General features: G+C 43.4%; 1 protein-coding gene across 1 annotated transcript in view; it reads right to left on the bottom strand.

Annotated features, from left to right (window-relative positions):
• LOC309560599 (ficolin-2-like) overlaps positions 1-14,847 on the bottom strand; it is a gene marked incomplete at its 3' end in the record, with an annotated part of 566,275 nt that extends 551,428 nt beyond the window's left edge. The window contains exon 1 of the mRNA XM_082264227.1: positions 14,843-14,847. The remainder of the gene's footprint in view (positions 1-14,842) is intronic.
• Positions 14,848-17,449: the final 2,602 nt, after the last annotated feature.

Below are 17,449 nucleotides of genomic sequence, written 5' to 3'. Positions count from 1 at the left end.
TCCACCACCGAGTGAAATTCATCCTTACCAAACGGAAATAAATAAGGTGCAACTATATTTTCTTGTGCTGAAAAAATATCCAATCTCCTTGTGAACAAACACCACGTGTAAATCACCAAGAATTAGCCTCTTACCAGATGGTAATAGGTATGCACTTGTTCAGTGAAACCACCGCCTTGCTTCCTCTTTAAAATCCTGAAGTGGGATGTAGAACCGCTCTACCTTTCTTTCTCCACTAGATGGCAACGAGTACCAGCAAGAAACACAGCCTCATCCTTCTTTACAAGCTCACAAAACCACCGTGTATTAAAGGAAAAAAAAGGGCTAATAGTGTATTACCCTTGAGATTTATTCAAAAAACAGTTGATAATGCACTTACAATTAGATGTCTTGTATTCAGCATAAACATAGGCATACGAATTCCTGCAAAGGCTTGCGGCCGGCTGCAGCACGGACCGCAAGTTGTGTGTGACGTGTGCGCCTCCTAATCTGACCGGTTTCTTCCCATAGGACTTCTACTGAGACAGGAGTACTGGCGCATCGTCACTTCCGCTTTATTTATACAGGTGGAAGCAGATTGTCTAACTTCCGGTGTCTGCAGAGCAGGTAGTATAAAACATTGATCCATAGCACATCCTGGTGACACAGGAAGTAAACACTTCACTTCCTGTCTGCACAGGAAGCAAACACTTTACTTCCTGTCTGCAGAGCAAGTGTCTGCAGAGCAGGTATGCTTTGGAACTTCTGGCTGATAGCAATTTAAGGCAAATTACTTAAATATGGGTAACTTTCCTTGTGTTAAAAGGAATGTATAAAAACATACTTTATTATTTGTTAAAAACAAATGTATAAAAACATCGATCTATGGCACATCCTGGTGACACCGGAAGTAAACACTTTCCTTCCTGTCCTACAACACACTGCTTTAGGAGCGTAGTGGGAAAGGGGTGACACCGGAAATATGTGTATAATAAAATGTATTGAACTATATTAAACCATATGCTCCAATACAAATTTAAAATAAATGTTAAAAGATAACTAAAATATAAAACCTGCCAAAATATATGTGGGGATCAACAGTTATTAATGTGTGCGTTTATGTCCCACTCTATGTTGAGTCCCCGGGGTCTGGAGCAGCCGAGCTCATATATCCAGAAGGTTTCCCTCCTGGATATAGACCTCCTCAGATTGCTCCCCCTCCAGTGTGGTGTATATTTCTCAATAACTATGATTTTTAACCTCTTGGGATTTTTTCTGTGACATTGGGCGAAGTGTTGGGATACACTATGCCCAGGAAAAGCTTTGTGTATGTTGGTCAGATGTTCTCCAATACGTATGGCGGCAGTACGTATGGTTCTTCCAACATACTGGTAATTGCACTCACACTGTAAAAGGTATACAACCCCTTTCGTATGGCAGGAAATAACATTTCTAATGGGGTACTCTTTACCTGTCACAGTTGAATGAAATTTATTAGTCCTGATAGTTTGAGCTTCTTTACACACTCTGCAACTCCTGCAGGGAAAGAAGCCCTTCATATCAGGAAAAAATTTTGGGATGGTAGGAGGATCAATGGGATTGGGGGCTACCAGATCTCGTAAGTTCTGTGCCTTCCTGTAAATGATAGGTGGAACTTCTGGTAGCATGGGTCCTAAAATTTTATCTTTCTGTAGGACTCCCCAGTGTTTCCAGAATACATGATTTAGCCACTTGTAGTTTTGTGAGAATCTCGTAATGAAAGCAAATTCAAACTTGGAACTGGTTTTTCCTGGGTTCTGAACTTTCTTAGGTTGTATCAAACTTCTTTGCTCAACTAACTCCAGGGTCTGAATTTCTTTCTCTAGCACTTCTGGTTTGTAGCCTTTTTCCAGAAATTTTTCTTTCAGGACCATAGCTTGTTTCCGGAATACTTGGCTGTCGGTACAATTCCTTCTGACTCTTCTGAATTGTGATTTGGGTACAGATCTGAGCCAGGCTGGATGGTGACAGCTGTCCAGGGCTATAAAGCCGTTCCTATCAGTCGGCTTATAATATCACTGCCGAAGCGGGCCAGCGGCTCACATGCACGCCCCTTACCTGGATGCGTCGGATCACGGACTAGGTATGTGATCCCCCACAACAGCGCAACCTTTCTGCCATATATGTAAATTATACGGTCGGCAAATGGTAATTGAACAAGTTAAAGATGCTGGTTGGCTACCATGCAGAGCTGCGTCAGATTTTGCACTCTCCAGTTTTAGTAAATCCACCTCATTGTGTCAGATGGGGAACATGATGTGACACCGTTACACACTCACTCTTGAGAACTGTGCGTGAGAATCTGTATACTGGGCGATCATTACCAGTTCTGTTATAGTACTGCATGTATTTTGTTTTCTATTTTTGGAAGATTTTGTTAGGTTTTATACTATGCGAGATTCTCCTTCATATTCAGCTCCCGGGAGTATGGTTTGCTGATATATCCAGATTCACCGGATTGTGGACCTTACCATGGTACCGCTTGGAGAGGATTGTAATAAGCACACATGACCTACTTTTATATAAGCCTATGAGGTGTATTTAGTTTCTGTTACAGTATAATAGTTTTCTATGGAATAACATCTGTGAACTTTTACCGGGATAGACCGTTATCAAGATGGCACTTCAAAAATGGAAATTTAAATTGATTTCCATTTTCTTCAAAGAACCGAGTGAGCTTTGGCAGGGAGTCTAAATTACTTTACAAAAAAAAAAGGAGAAAAGGAACACAAAGGGGTATGAAGAGGGGGTTCATCTGGCACCAGACACTATATAATGATTAATTTAAACAATCTCATTTTAATCTCCAAGTAATAAAATGAAAGGGATTCCAGTTTTATCTCAAAGATACATTTATGGCTCAGGAAGATAGATTGTATAGTATTAAATGTTCATTGTTACCAATAACTCAGGCGTGCAGACCTTAATTGAGAGATTTAAAAAACACGCTTTTAAAGTTGGCTTTTTTGGCAAAGACACAATCGTTTTCCTGTATTTATTTATCTTTCTACTAAGTGCGTAAAGTTTTCATGACATGCCAAGTAACCCAGTGAAAGTCAAGATCTCCTCCATAAAATTGCTCCTTCAGAGATTGTGTGATGCTAATACCAATAAACTAATTTTTAAGAGCTTGAAGAAATAGTGTTTGAAGACATTAGGGGTTTTTAATATGTGAATTGTATTTGTTTTTAATTATGGGCTAAGTTAATAACTATGAAAAAAAATACTATATGGCTAAACGTTTAACACCTGATCATTACACCTACCCACCTATTTAGTCTGTGAACCCTCCAAATGGTTGTTTAGGTGTTTTCACTAAAGAGTATGTAGGCGGATAATAGTTTATGCTGCTCAAGCCAGGAAGCTGAGGGTTAATTGAACTCTTAGGATTTTTCCTGGCAGGTATTCCTGGGTCCGACCCCTGGTCCTGTGCGATATAAAAGGGACAGAGGCCTGGACACATAAGGATTCATGTTGCTGTTCTGCTGGTTCGGTTCCAGACGGTTCAGTTGGTTAGACCTGTTCCTTGCCGTTACCAAAGTCTGGATTCCCAGTGATATACTGAAGCTGGAGTACCCACTGCCTAGAGCAGGGGTCTTCAAACTATGGCCCTCCAGTTGTTCAGGAACTACAATTCCCATCATGCCTAGTCATGTCTAGGAATGTCAGAGTTTTACAATGCCTCATGGGATGTGTAGTTCTGCAACAGCTGGAGGGCCGTAGTTTGAGGATCCCTAGCCTAGAGGATTACTGATGGTTGCAGTCCCTCCTGAGGACACCAGTGTTTGACTCTTTCCAGTACAGGTACTCTGCGGTAGCCACAAGCCTAAGTTAGGGAATAGGGATGTAGGAAAAGACTGCACCTTATATTGAACCAATACCCACTGTTGTCATCATGTTAAATTATTTAAGGAAAGCATTTGAAACTTTGCCTGGTCTTACTAAAGGGGTATAATGCAAGTAACAAGCACATATAGTCTACAAAACAGGTCACTAAGCACAATGGGATAGAAAGATAACACTGCAAGTGTTAATACAGTGTGAAAATAAAAGTGGTTACCAAGTGTATCATCAAAGGTTTCTCTAGCAGCCTGTCATAAGCGTGTACATGTGACAAGGTGAGATAGCCTCTTACAGTTATGGGAGATGTTGTTGGCTCTCCTTCAGCGATCTCCCATAGCAGTGGGAGCAGATATGTGCCACAGAGGCCCTCAACCTGTACACAAGTATGGAAAAGTTAAGTGAAGTGCATGTATGGAGTCCACGCTAGGTGCACAGGGGGACCACATACCGTTACTGGCAGTGAGGTAGTGGTGTTATACGCTGCACAGGTGGAGAGATAAAGGGCACTGCATATCCTTCCTAAATTCACAAGTGACCGTGTTGATGTACAGTAACATTTGGGGGGGGGGGGGGGGGTCATTAGAGATTAGTCGGTTGTTCCAGTAAAGATACCCCTGTGTGAGACAGTAACCCTAACCAAAGTGCCTAGTGTAGCCATCCCAGGATAGGCCTCTCATAAAACCCTTGCTTGGCACCCAACGAGGAGGAAAACATGGAGGACGTGACCATTCCATCACGCTACCCCCTACCCCCCCCCCCCCCCTTCCAAGTACAGTACTCTTAATACTAGAGCATACAACAACATTTCTCTATCATCTATTGATGGACATAAGATACAAACGTTACCATGGGTTATATAGAGTCAGCATCAGGTGGAATGGACACTAGTACACAAAAAAACAGCAGACCAGTCCCAGGGCATGTTACCACTTGACCACCACACCTACCTATATAGTCCGAAAACCCTCCAAATGTGGATTTTAGGTTTTTCCAGTGAAAAGTACTGTTAATATTGCAGCATACAAAAACATTTGCCTATCATCCATTGAGGAACACGAGATACTAAATTTACCATGAGTAGAGCCAGCTTCAGGTGAAATGGACACTAGCACACAAAAACTGCAGGCCAGTCCTGGGGCATATAAACCCTCTACAAAGGCCATGTCTTAGGCTTAGTGTATTTAAGTAGCTGGAAATCTTTTTGAACTCCGTACACAAAAAAACTGCATGCCCTAGGGTATGTTAACACTTGACTATCACACCTACCTATATAGTCTGTAGACCCTACAAATGGTTGAGTTTAGGTGTTTTCAGCAAAGAGTACTCTTAAAGCTAGAGCATACAACATTTCTGTCACAGTTCTGTGTGGCGCCGCACAGTGCTTTGGAAGCATTGATTGGCTAAAGTAATGAAACCTTTGCCCTATCAGGGCACAGAGCACTTTCAGAGCTATGATTGGAGAAAGTAATGATGACTCCTGATATCCAGTCATGGCTCATCACTCTTAGTCCTGCCCCACACTATAAAAATATTCTCCTAGCGTCCCTTTGCAGTGTAATATTGACGTGGAGATAGAACAGGGCTCTGTTCAATGCTGCTAGCGAGTTATTGTGCTATAGTGTGCTATTCTGATTCTATTGTCAGTGTAGAATATCAGTTTAGTGTGAATCTAGTGAGAGTTCAGTGTGGTGTGACTATTCATTTTGAGTTTAGTGTTAGTTTAACTTGTCAGGGCAGGTTTTCTGCAGTATATATCAGTGCATTATGGTGTGTTTCACACAGTATATATATCAATGCATTACTGCACTTTTAATGCAGTATATATCAGTGTGTTACTGCACGTTTAATGCAGTATATATATATCTGTGCGTTACTGTACATTTAATACAGTATTTAACAGTGCGTTACTGCACGTTTAACGCAGTATATATCAGTGCGTTACTGCACCTTTAACGCAGTGCATATCAGTGCGTTACTGCAAGTTTAATGCAGTATATATCAGTGTGTTACTATACGTTTAACACAGTATATATCAGTGCATTAATGCACGTTTAACGCAGTATATATCAGTGCATTACTGCATGTTTTTTCAGTATATATTAGTGCATTGCTGCGCATTTAATGCAGTATATATCAGTGCATTAGTGTACGTTTAACACAGTATATATCAGTGCATTACTACACATTTAACGCAGTATATATCAATGCGTTACTATACGTTTAATACATTTTTTCTCAGTATGGTACTGTTTGTTTAACGCAGTATATTTGACTGCGTCTTTGCACATTTAATGCAGTATACTTGGGTGCATTACTGCAGGTTTAATGCAGTACATATCAGTGCATTACTGCGCATTTAACGCAGTATATTTCAGTGTGTTACTGTACGTTTAACACAGTATATATCAGTGCATTACTGCATGTTTAACACAGTTTATATCAGTGCGTTACTGCACATTTAACGTAGTATATGTCAGTGTGTTACTGTACGTTTAACGCAGTATATTTGAGTGCGTTTCTGCACCTTTTACGCAGTATATATTTCAATGCGGTAATGCACGTTTACCACAGTATATTGCAGTATGCCAGTGCAGTTTTACTGCAGTATATTGTAGTGTGTCAGTGGAATGTGACTGTATAGTGAGTACTCAAGTTAAAATGCACCAAACACCACTTTCCATTGATTAAAGTGCATCCACATACATATTTCAATATCTTTGTTACATTTTGTTAATAAGCGACGCCCCCCCCCCCCATGTCTGGAGGAGGAGCAATTCCTGCTGTTACCAACAGAATAACTATATTACAGGAGATTCACTCACTCAACTCACTCACTGCCCAAGAAATTGCCAATCACTTCAAAGACAAGGTTGATGCAATACGTGAGGACACCTCCACTGTGCGCACATCTTCCCCACTCAACATACCTTGCCTAACAGCACAGTCAACACTCTCCTCCTTTGAACTGGCTACTACTGAAGAGGTTAAAAAAAAATTCTCAAATGCCCGCCTAACCACCTGGTCCCTGGATCCTGTTCTCTCACAACTACTACGGACACCCTCTTATTCTATCCTATGCTCCATTACTCACATCTTCAATCTCTCCCTCTCTAGTAGCACCTTCCCCTCCCCTCTAAAACATGCGCAGATCACTCCCATACTTAAAAAGCCCTCACTGGACCCCACCAACCTGAACAACCTAAGACCCATTTCACTGCTCCCATTCACTTCTAAACTTCTAGAACGCTTAGTCTACAACCGTCTAAGCTCCTACCTGAAAATAACCTTCTTGATCCCTTACAGTCTGGCTTTCGCTCGCAGCACTCCACAGAAACTGCCTTACTAAAACTCACCAACGATTTACTAACTGCTAAAACCAATGGCCACTACTCCATACTCCTATTACTTGACCTCTCTGCGGCCTTTGATACTGTTGACCACCAGTTCCTTCTTAACCACTTAAGCCCCGGAGGATTTGGCTGCTCAAAGACCAGGCCCTATTTTGCGATTCGGCACTGCGTGACTTTAATGGACAATTGCGCGGTCGTGCGATGCTGTACCCAAATGAAATTGACGCCCTTTTTTTCCCAGAAACAGAGCTTTATTTTGGTGGTATTTGATCACCTGTGCGATTTTTACTTTTTGCGCTATAATCAAAAACAGAGCGACAATTTTGAAAAAATAACAATATTTTTTACATTTTTTTATATGAAATTCTAAAAAAAAAAAAATGTAAAAATCAAAATTTTTTAACATTTTAGGCCAATTTGTTTTCTGCCACATATTTTTGGTAAAAGAATTGCAATAAGCCTATTTTGATTGGTTTGCGTTAAAGTTATTGCGTTTACTAACTACGGGAAAGATTTATGTCATTTTTATAGTTTTTTTTTCTTAACTAGTAATGGCGTGGCGGCGATCTGCGATTTTTTTTTTTTTTTGCGGGACTGCGACATTGCGGCGGACAGATCGGACCCCTGACTGACATTTTTGACACTTTTGGGAGTACCAGTGACATTACTACAGTAATCAGTGCTATAAATATGCACTGTTACTGTAAAAATTACACTGGCAGGGAAGGAGTTAACTTTATTGGTGAGCAAGGTGTTAAGTGTGTCCCTAGGGGCGTGATTCTAACTTTGGGGGGCATGGCTTGTGATGTAACCACAGAGACATATGATCCTATATAGAAGGATCGCATAGCCTCTGTACTTACATCAGGGAGAATGACAGACAGCTGTGTTTACATCAGCCATCTGTCCTTCTCCCTCTTCTGCGGGAGTTCGTGAGTGTCCGGCGGACATTGGAGCCGCCGGTCACACGTGCGGGGATCTCAGTGAATGAGCGGGGGGGGGGGGGGAGCGCGCTCGCCCCTACAGACTCCTGGGTGAGCAACGTAGATTTACGTTGCTTTGCCCAGGAGGGGCTGACTGCCGCAGTAAATAGTAGTGTGGCGGTCGGCAAGTGGTTATTAAACTCCGTTCCCTTGGCCTCTAAGATTCTGCTCTATCTTAGTTCTCCTCCTACCTATCACAGCGCTCCTACAGTGTTACCCACAACTCTACCTCCTCCTCCCCATTGCCCCTTTCTGTGGGGGTTCCCCAAGGCTCTGTTCTTGGACCCCCTCCTCTTCTCTATCCCTTGGTCACTTGATAACCGCCAACGGCTTCCAATACCATCTATACGCTGATGACACTCAAATCTATCTGTCTACTCCACACCTCACTCCTTCAGTCTCCTCTTGCATTGCTAACTTACTTACTGACATATCAACATGGATGTCGCACCACTTCCTCAAATTAAATCTCTCTAAAACTGAGCTGGTAATATTCCCCCCTACCCATGCCCCCCTCCATGACTTTTCCATCAAAATTAGTTATGCAACCATCAATCCCTCCCCTCAAGCCAGGGTACTAGGTGCAATCCTAGACTCTGACCTGTCCTTTCAGCCCCAAATCCAATCATTGTCAAAAGTTTGTAGACTTCACCTCTGCAATATCTCAAAAATTCGCCCCTTTTTAACAACTGAAACCACCAAGCTACTCATTCACTCCCTTGTAATTTCTCGCCTCGACTATTGCAACTCCCTTCTTATAGGCCTACCACTCCATAGGCTATCCCCTCTTCAGTCTATCATGAATGCTGCTGCCAGGCTTGTCCATCTTACCAACCGCTCAGTGTCTGCCTCCCCTCTCTGCCAATCCCTACACTGGCTCCCAATTGCCCAGCGAATTAAATTCAAAATACTAACCACAACATACAAAGCCATTCACAACTCTGCCCCGAGCTACATCACCAATCTTGTCTCCAAATATCACCCAAACCGTCTTCTCTGCTACTCTCAAGCTCCCTTGTCTCCTCCTCCCATGCTGTCTCCGGGATTTCTCCAGGGCCTCTCCCATCCTCTGGAATGCTCTACCTCAACCTGTACGGCTATCTCCTACTCTAGCTACTTTCAGGCAATCCCTGAAAACTCAACTCTTCGGGGAAGCCTGTCACTAATCTTCCATCAGCTCATTCCCTACTGTTTAAAGTCAATGATTTCATGGCGCTCTCTGATGTTGGTGGGTGGCATACCATGAGGTAAAGAGGTAAAAATATAGAAAGTAAAAAATGGGTAGAAAAATATAAAAAAGGATGAGGGGGGAGGGGGCCCACGAAAAGCGGCTGCCAGCTGGAGCAAGGAGAGGCTCTGAGGAGAATAAACAGAAAGAAAGCAGCGCCAGCTTAGTGAAGCATAAGGTTTATTAATACAAAAAACACATAGTGACTTACTCTTAGGTAAGTAAAGGCCGGTACGGTAGGTGAATGGGATCATCCATCTTCTTGTCCTGGATACTGTTGCAGAAAGGAGGGGTGCGGGGTGCCGATGGTGCGTGGAGGCTGTTGTCCGGCAGCCTGTCTGATGGTGCTGTGGTGGTGGAGGACTCTCAGGGGGGCTCCACTTCCTACTTCCTGTCAGCCCGACATCACTTCCTGTGAGGCGAAGGGAAAGATGGGCATTGCTAACTTTCGGAGCATCCGTGACCGCCTAATGAAGGAGCACGTAGCACTCTCTTAGGGAGAGAGTCTGCTGATTTTTTAGGGACAGTGCGTTCTACAAACTACAATCGACATTGCTGTGTGGGGTGGGGTTTGCAGTCACCCGATCTACGATCTTATCAATCCTGTTAGGGAGAGAGTCTGCTGATTTTTAGGGAAAGTGTGTTCTACAAACTACAATCGATATTGCTGTGTGGGGTGGGGTTTGCAGTCACCCGATCTACGATCTCATCAATCCTGTTAGGGAGAGAGTCTGCTGATTTTTAGGGAAAGTGTGTTCTACAAACTACAATCGATATTGCTGTGTGGGGTGGGGTTTGCAGTCCCGATCTACGATCTTATCAATCCTGTTAGGGAGAGAGTCTGCTGATTTTTAGGGACAGTGTGTTCTACAAACTACAATCGATATTGCTGTGTAGTGTGGGATAGGAGACAGGTGTCAGTGGTCCACATCCATTTTGCTGTGTGTGGGCTGCAGTGAACACAATCTTTTTGGGGTGCAGTGAACACAATCTTTTTGGGGTGCAGTGAACGCAATCTTTTTGGGGTACAGTGAACACAATCTTTTTGGGGTGCAGTGAACACAATCTTTTTGGGGTACAGTGAACACAATCTTTTTGGGGTGCAGTGAACACAATCTTTTTGGGGTACAGTGAACACAATCTTTTTGGGGTGCAGTGAACACAATCTTTTTGGGGTACAGTGAACACAATCTTTTTGGGGTGCAGTGAACACAATCTTTTTTGCCCACTGAGGAGGAGGGAGAAAAGTATTTTTCTATCAGGCACTGTGTGCAGCCTTTTTCCTTCAGCTGTGCTGTGCTGAGTGACTGATCATACACTGCTGTGTTCAGTTCACATGTGCTAATATTGAGTGGTTTCAAAAATCATACACTTTTTTTCTATTCCACTATTCAATATACAGCCTTGGGTTAAAAAAAATTAAATTGTGGCCTGCAGCAGAGCTGAATGATATTTGGGGTTTTTGGGGTTCATCTCATACTTCTGAAGATTTGAGGGTGCTGCCTGTTCCATACTCCTCCTACTCCTCATCCAGCCTTTTAGGGGTACAAACAATAGTAATTGGGGCCTAGTGTGGTTGTGTACGTGTGATATACATACACTTTTTTTGATCATATTTTCTATTCCGCTATTTAATCAAAAACCTTTGGGGATCAGTTAAATTGGGGGATAGTCTGTGTTGGTACGTGTGAGATCCACCTTTCCAAGTTATAGGGGTTCATCTCATACTTCTGAAGATTTGAGGGTGCTGCCTGTTCCATACTCCTCCTACTCCTCGTCCAGCCTTTTAGGGGTACAAACAATAGTAATTGGGGCCTAGTGTGGTTGTGTACGTGTGATATACATACACTTTTTTTGATCATATTTTCTATTCCGCTATTTAATCAAAAACCTTTGGGGATCAGTTAAATTGGGGGATAGTCTGTGTCGGTACATGTGAGATCCACCTTTCCAAGTTTTTGGGGTTCATCTCATACTTCTGAAGATTTGAGGGTGCTGCCTGTTCCATACTCCTCCTACTCCTCATCCAGCCTTTTAGGGGTACAAACAATAGTAATTGGGGCCTAGTGTGGTTGTGTACGTGTGATATACATACACTTTTTTTGATCATATTTTCTATTCCGCTATTTAATCAAAAACCTTTGGGGATCAGTTAAATTGGGGGATAGTCTGTGTCGGTACGTGTGAGATCCACCTTTCCAAGTTTTTGGGGTTCATCTCATACTTCTGAAGATTTGAGGGTGCTGCCTGTTCCATACTCCTCCTACTCCTCATCCTGCCTTTAGGGGTACAAACAATAGTAATTGGGGCCTAGTGTGCTTCTGTACGTGTGAGATACATACACTTTTTTTGATCATATTTCCTATTCCGCTATTCAATAAAAACCTTTGGGGATCAATTAAATTGCGGGATAGTCTGTGTCGGTACGTGTGAGATCCACCTTTCCAAGTTTTTGGGGTTCATCAAATACTTCTGAAGATTTGAGGGTGCTGCCTGTTCCATACTCCTCCTACTCCTCATCCAGCCTTTTAGGGGTACAAACAATAGTAATTGGGGCCTAGTGTGGTTGTGTACGTGTGATATACATACACTTTTTTGATCATATTTTCTATTCCGCTATTTAATCAAAAACCTTTGGGGATCAGTTAAATTGGGGGATAGTCTGTGTTGGTACGTGTGAGATCCACCTTTCCAAGTTTTTGGGGTTCATCTCATACTTCTGAAGATTTGAGGGTGCTGCCTGTTCCATACTCCTCCTACTCCTCATCCAGCCTTTTAGGGGTACAAACAATAGTAATTGGGGCCTAGTGTGGTTGTGTACGTGTGATATACATACACTTTTTTTGATCATATTTTCTATTCCGCTATTTAATCAAAAACCTTTGGGGATCAGTTAAATTGGGGGATAGTCTGTGTCGGTACGTGTGAGATCCACCTTTCCAAGTTTTTGGGGTTTATCTTATACTTCTGAAGATTTGAGGGTGCTGCCTGTTCCATACTCCTCCTACTCCTCATCCAGCCTTTTAGGGGTACAAACAATAGTAATTGGGGCCTAGTGTGGTTGTGTACGTGTGATATACATACACTTTTTTTGATCATATTTCCTATTCCGCTATTCAATAAAAACCTTTGGGGATCAATTAAATTGCGGGATAGTCTGTGTCGGTACGTGTGAGATCCACCTTTCCAAGTTTTTGGGGTTCATCTCATACTTCTGAAGATTTGAGGGTGCTGCCTGTTCCATACTCCTCCTACTCCTCATCCTGCCTTTAGGGGTACAAACAATAGTAATTGGGGCCTAGTGTGCTTCTGTACGTGTGAGATACATACACTTTTTTTGATCATATTTCCTATTCCGCTATTCAATTAAAAACCTTTGCGGATCAATTAAATTGCGGGATAGTCTGTGTCGGTACGTGTGAGATACACCTTTCCAATTTTTTGGGCGCATCTCATACTGCCGAGGATTTGAGGGTGCTTCAGTCTGCCTCCTGCCTGTTCCGAACTCCTCCTACTCCTCATCCTGCCTTTAGGGTAGAAAAAATTGTAATCGGGCCTAGTTTGTGTTTGTACGTGTGAGATACACCGTTTTGTAAAATTTGTCCTATTCCGCTATTCAATATACACCCTCTTTGAGTGTAAAAAATTAAATTGCGGGATAGTCTGTATCGGTACATGTGAGATACACCTTTTTAAATTTGTTTGGCGCATCTCCTTCTACCGCCGAGGATTGCAGGGCGCTTCAGTTTGCCTCCTGTTCCCAACTCCTCCTACTCCTCTTCCTCATCCTGCCTTTAGGGTACAAAAAATTGTAATCGGCGGGGCCTAGTCTGTGTTTGTACGTGTGAGATACACCGTATTATAAAATTTTTCCTATTCCGCTATTCAATATACACCCTTTTGGAGTGTAAAAAATTGAATTACGGCATAGTCTGTATCGGTACGTGTGAGATACACCTTTTAAATTGGTTTGGCGCATCTCCTTCCCCTGCCAAGGATTGCAGGGCGCTTCAGTTTGCCTCCTGTTCCCAACTCCTCCTACTCCTCTTCCTCATCCTCCTATTAGGGTACAAAAAAATTTAATCGGGCCTAGTCTGTGTTTGTACGTGTGAGATACACCGTTTTTTATCCTATTCCGCTATTCAATATACACCCTTTTGGGGTAAAAAAACATTAAATTGCGGCATAGTTTGCATATTTGACTGTGAGATACACCCGTGCGATACTGTTGTTGTTTTGTTCCGCTATTCAATAAACACCTTTCTAGGGCAAGATCTTAAATTACAGAAATATGAGGAGACCGTCAAATAGGGGCTGTGGCCTGGGTCGTGGTGCTGCTGGTAGAGCTCCTGTTGCAAGGAGAGGACGTGGTCGATCTGTGCCAGCTACACGCACAAGTGAAACACCTTCCTCAAGTGTGAGTAGGCGACAGAACCTGCATCAGTATTTGGTAGGGCATCATACGCCTCTAGAAGTGATGAGGCCAGAACAAGTGGAGGCGATAGTAGATTGGTTTGCTGCTGACAGTGCCTCCAGTTCCTTCACATTGTCTCACACCCAGTCTACTGCAGAAAGGTCAGAGTTGGCACCTGCAGCCGATGTCCAACCGTCTTTCACCTCACCCCCTTGCATCACGCGGAAGGCAATGTTGTGGCATCGTTAGGCAAGGCAGTTAGCCACACTGGGTAACTCTGCAGCTTTTTGTGCCACCACGTCTCCATACAGCTAGTGGTGATGATGTGAGATTTGTCAGCTCCACCCCCTCCTCCTACTCCTCCTCTATGACTTCCTCTGCTGAGTTGTCTCATGAACCACAAGTACCCCCAAAGTGTTCAAGGGGCTATTCAATGAGTTAGGCTGAAAGGTGCCATGCAGTGCTTCAACTGGTCTGAAGGTGACAGGAGCCACACTGGAGCAGAGATTCTGGCAGCTCTGCAGTGGCAAGCTAAGAGGTGGTTCATGTCATGCCAGCTGGAGCCAAAAATGGTGGTGTGCGATAATGGCACAAACCTCCTGTCCGCTTTTAGACAGGGAAAGTTGACACATGTGCCATGTCTAGCACATATACTCAATTTGGTGGTGCAGCATTTTTTAAATAGGTACCCAGGGTTAGAAGATCTGCTGAAGCAGGCCAGAGGAGTCTGTAGCCATTGCAGGCGGTCACACACAGCCAGTGCTCGGTTAGCTGAAATTCAGCGGAACTCGATTTTGGCAATACTGCAGTGGCTGCACATGCAGCAGAGGGTCTTCAACGAGTACCTGTGTGAGTATGGCTCAGGCCAGCTCAGCTTTTTTCCCCCACATTCTGGCAGCTTTGGAGGCATTGAAGCAGAGCAAGACATACGTCAACCCTTAACAGATGGTTTTCCATCCCCAGAATCCTTGGGAGTAGTACGCAGCTGGGAGGAGGAATTTCCAGATACTGTAATACACAGTGACCCAGAGGAGTCTGCTACTCGTGCCTCTGCAAATTTGCACTGCACGGGCTCCCTCATTCTTTAAATCCTGCAAAAGGAGCCGAGGATACATGGCATCAAGGAGAAGGATCACTATTGGTTGGCAACCCTCAAGTCTGCTCACATAATTTGTAATAAAAACATCTTTGTCATTCTGAAGCTTCCCTCAAACCACTTTGCATATTATTTTATATATACTGTGATTCTGTACTTGCCAAATATGCTGCAGAAATCTCCCTCCACTAAGTCTGGCTGCAGCCATTTTAAATGTGGGCAGCTGAAGCTGCTGCCTGTTCACTTCCTGGATTTACACAGACACACACACATATATATATATATATATATATATATATATATATATATATATACACACACAGTGTATCTCACAAAAGTGAGTACACCCCTTACTTTTTTGTAAATATTTTATTATATCTTTTCATGTGACAACACTGAAGAAATTACACTTTGCTACAATGTAAAGCAGTGAGTGTACAGCTTGTATAACAGTGTAAATTTGCTTTTCCCTCAAATAACTCAACACACAGCCATTAATGTCTAAACCTCTGGCTACAAAAGTGTGTACACCCCTGAGTGCAAATGTCCAAATTGGGCCCAAAGTGTCAATATTTTGTGTGGCCACCATTACACCATTAAATTCCAGCTTTGCCTTAACCTTCCTGAGCATGGAGTTCACCAGAGCTTCACAGGTTGCCACTGGAATCCTCATCCACTCCTCCATGACGATATCACGGAGCTGGTGGATGCTAGAGACCTTGCATTCCTCCACCTTCCGTTTAAGGATGCCCCACAGATGCTCAATAGGGTTTAGGTCTGGAAACATGCTTGGCCAGTCCATCACCTTTAGCAAGGCAGTGGTCATCTTGGAGGTGTGTTTGGGGTCGTTATCATGTTGGAATACTGCCCTGCGGCCCAGTCTCCGAAGCGAGTGGATCATGCTCTGCTTCAGTATGTCACAGTACATGTTGGCATTCATGGTTCCCTCAATGAACTTTAGCTCCCCAGTGCTGGCAGCAATCATGCTGCCCCAGACCATGACACTCCCACCACCATGCTTGACTGTAGGCAAGACACACTTGTCTTTGTACTCCTCACCTGGTTGCCGCCACACACACTTGACACCATCTGAACCAAATAAGTTTATCTTGGTCTCCTCAGACCACAGGACATGGTTCCAGTAATCCATGTCCTTAGTTTGCTTGTCTTCAGCAAACTGTTTGTAGGCTTTCTATTGCATCGTCTTTAGAAGAGGCTTCTTTCTGGGATGAAAGCCATGCAGACCAATTTGATGCAGTGTGCGGCGTATGGTCTGAGCACTGACAGGCTGACCTCCTGTAAGATTCTGGTACCTTTGGTACCCTTATTGCCCATTTTCCTTTTCATATTGCGTCCCACCTTTTTAGTTAGGTGGAACGCATATACCTTTAAGCCGTATGACATCATCACTGAGCGCCGATGTGAGCGGCTATTTCAATCGCCGGCTTTCTCTCTCAGGTTGTTCGTTAAAACCGCATGCTTACAAGCCTTGTCTTATGCTGCCGGAGCCTCCAGCTATTCTCTTTACCTGGAACAGACCGGAACCTCGATACTGATCCTGTATCTCGCTACCGGATCACTCCCTCACTCCCGGACCCCTCTACTTACTAACCTTACTAGTGATAAGTACCCCACAGGGGATTCCTCCATAACTAACTTACACTATCTACTTCTGCACATTAAGGACTGTTACTATCTATGCATTACTAATTCTATCATCTGCACTGTTACATAGATTGCTAGCTCTTGAGTCTACTACCATCTATCCTTGCACTGGGTTAGTCTCTCCTGTATATCATCTGCTGTCCTTACCACCTATTACCATACATGATTACTAACCTATCTGTATCCTACCTATTACCGTCTACTACTCTCCTGAACATTACTATCAAGTGCTTATCATTGCTATCACTGCTCACACCTGTCCCTTCAGCACATCACCTCTATACTGTCATATACATCCTATCACTCCAGGAACATCTTATTGAGTGTGTGTATATCTGTATGCTGAAGCAGGCGGGTCCACAGTGATGAGTCTGGAGAGTTGGATCTGGTAATTCAACACATCTCTACATGACTACTGAGTGGAGATTCTGCAGCTGCAAATCCAGCTTACTATAAAAACGCAGGAGCGTTACACCTCCCCACCCCTTCAACCTCTGCAGCAAAGCTGGCAGCACTTATACGTATATTTCCCAAAGACAACCTCTGAATTTGATTCTGAGCATGTGCACTCAACTCCTTTGGTCGGCCTGCTCCGAGTGGAACCTATCTTGGTAACGCACTGTATGGTCTTGGCCACTGTGCTGCAGCTCAGTTTCAGGGTCTTGGCAATCTTATAGCCTAGGCCAGTGATGGCGAACCTTGGCACCCCAGATGTTTTGGAACTACATTTCCCATAATGCTCAACTAAATTGCAGAGTGCATGAGCATCATGGGAAATGTAGTTCCAAAACATCTGGGGTGCCAAGGTTCGCCATCACTGGCCTAGGCCATCTTTATGTAGACCAACAATTC

The sequence above is a fragment of the Pelophylax lessonae genome (assembly GCF_965119305.1).
Source record: "Pelophylax lessonae genome assembly, chromosome: 7".
Lineage (NCBI taxonomy): Eukaryota > Metazoa > Chordata > Amphibia > Anura > Ranidae > Pelophylax > Pelophylax lessonae.
The sequence above is the reverse complement of the archived record's forward strand: the minus strand, read 5'-3'. Positions and strand labels throughout refer to the sequence as shown.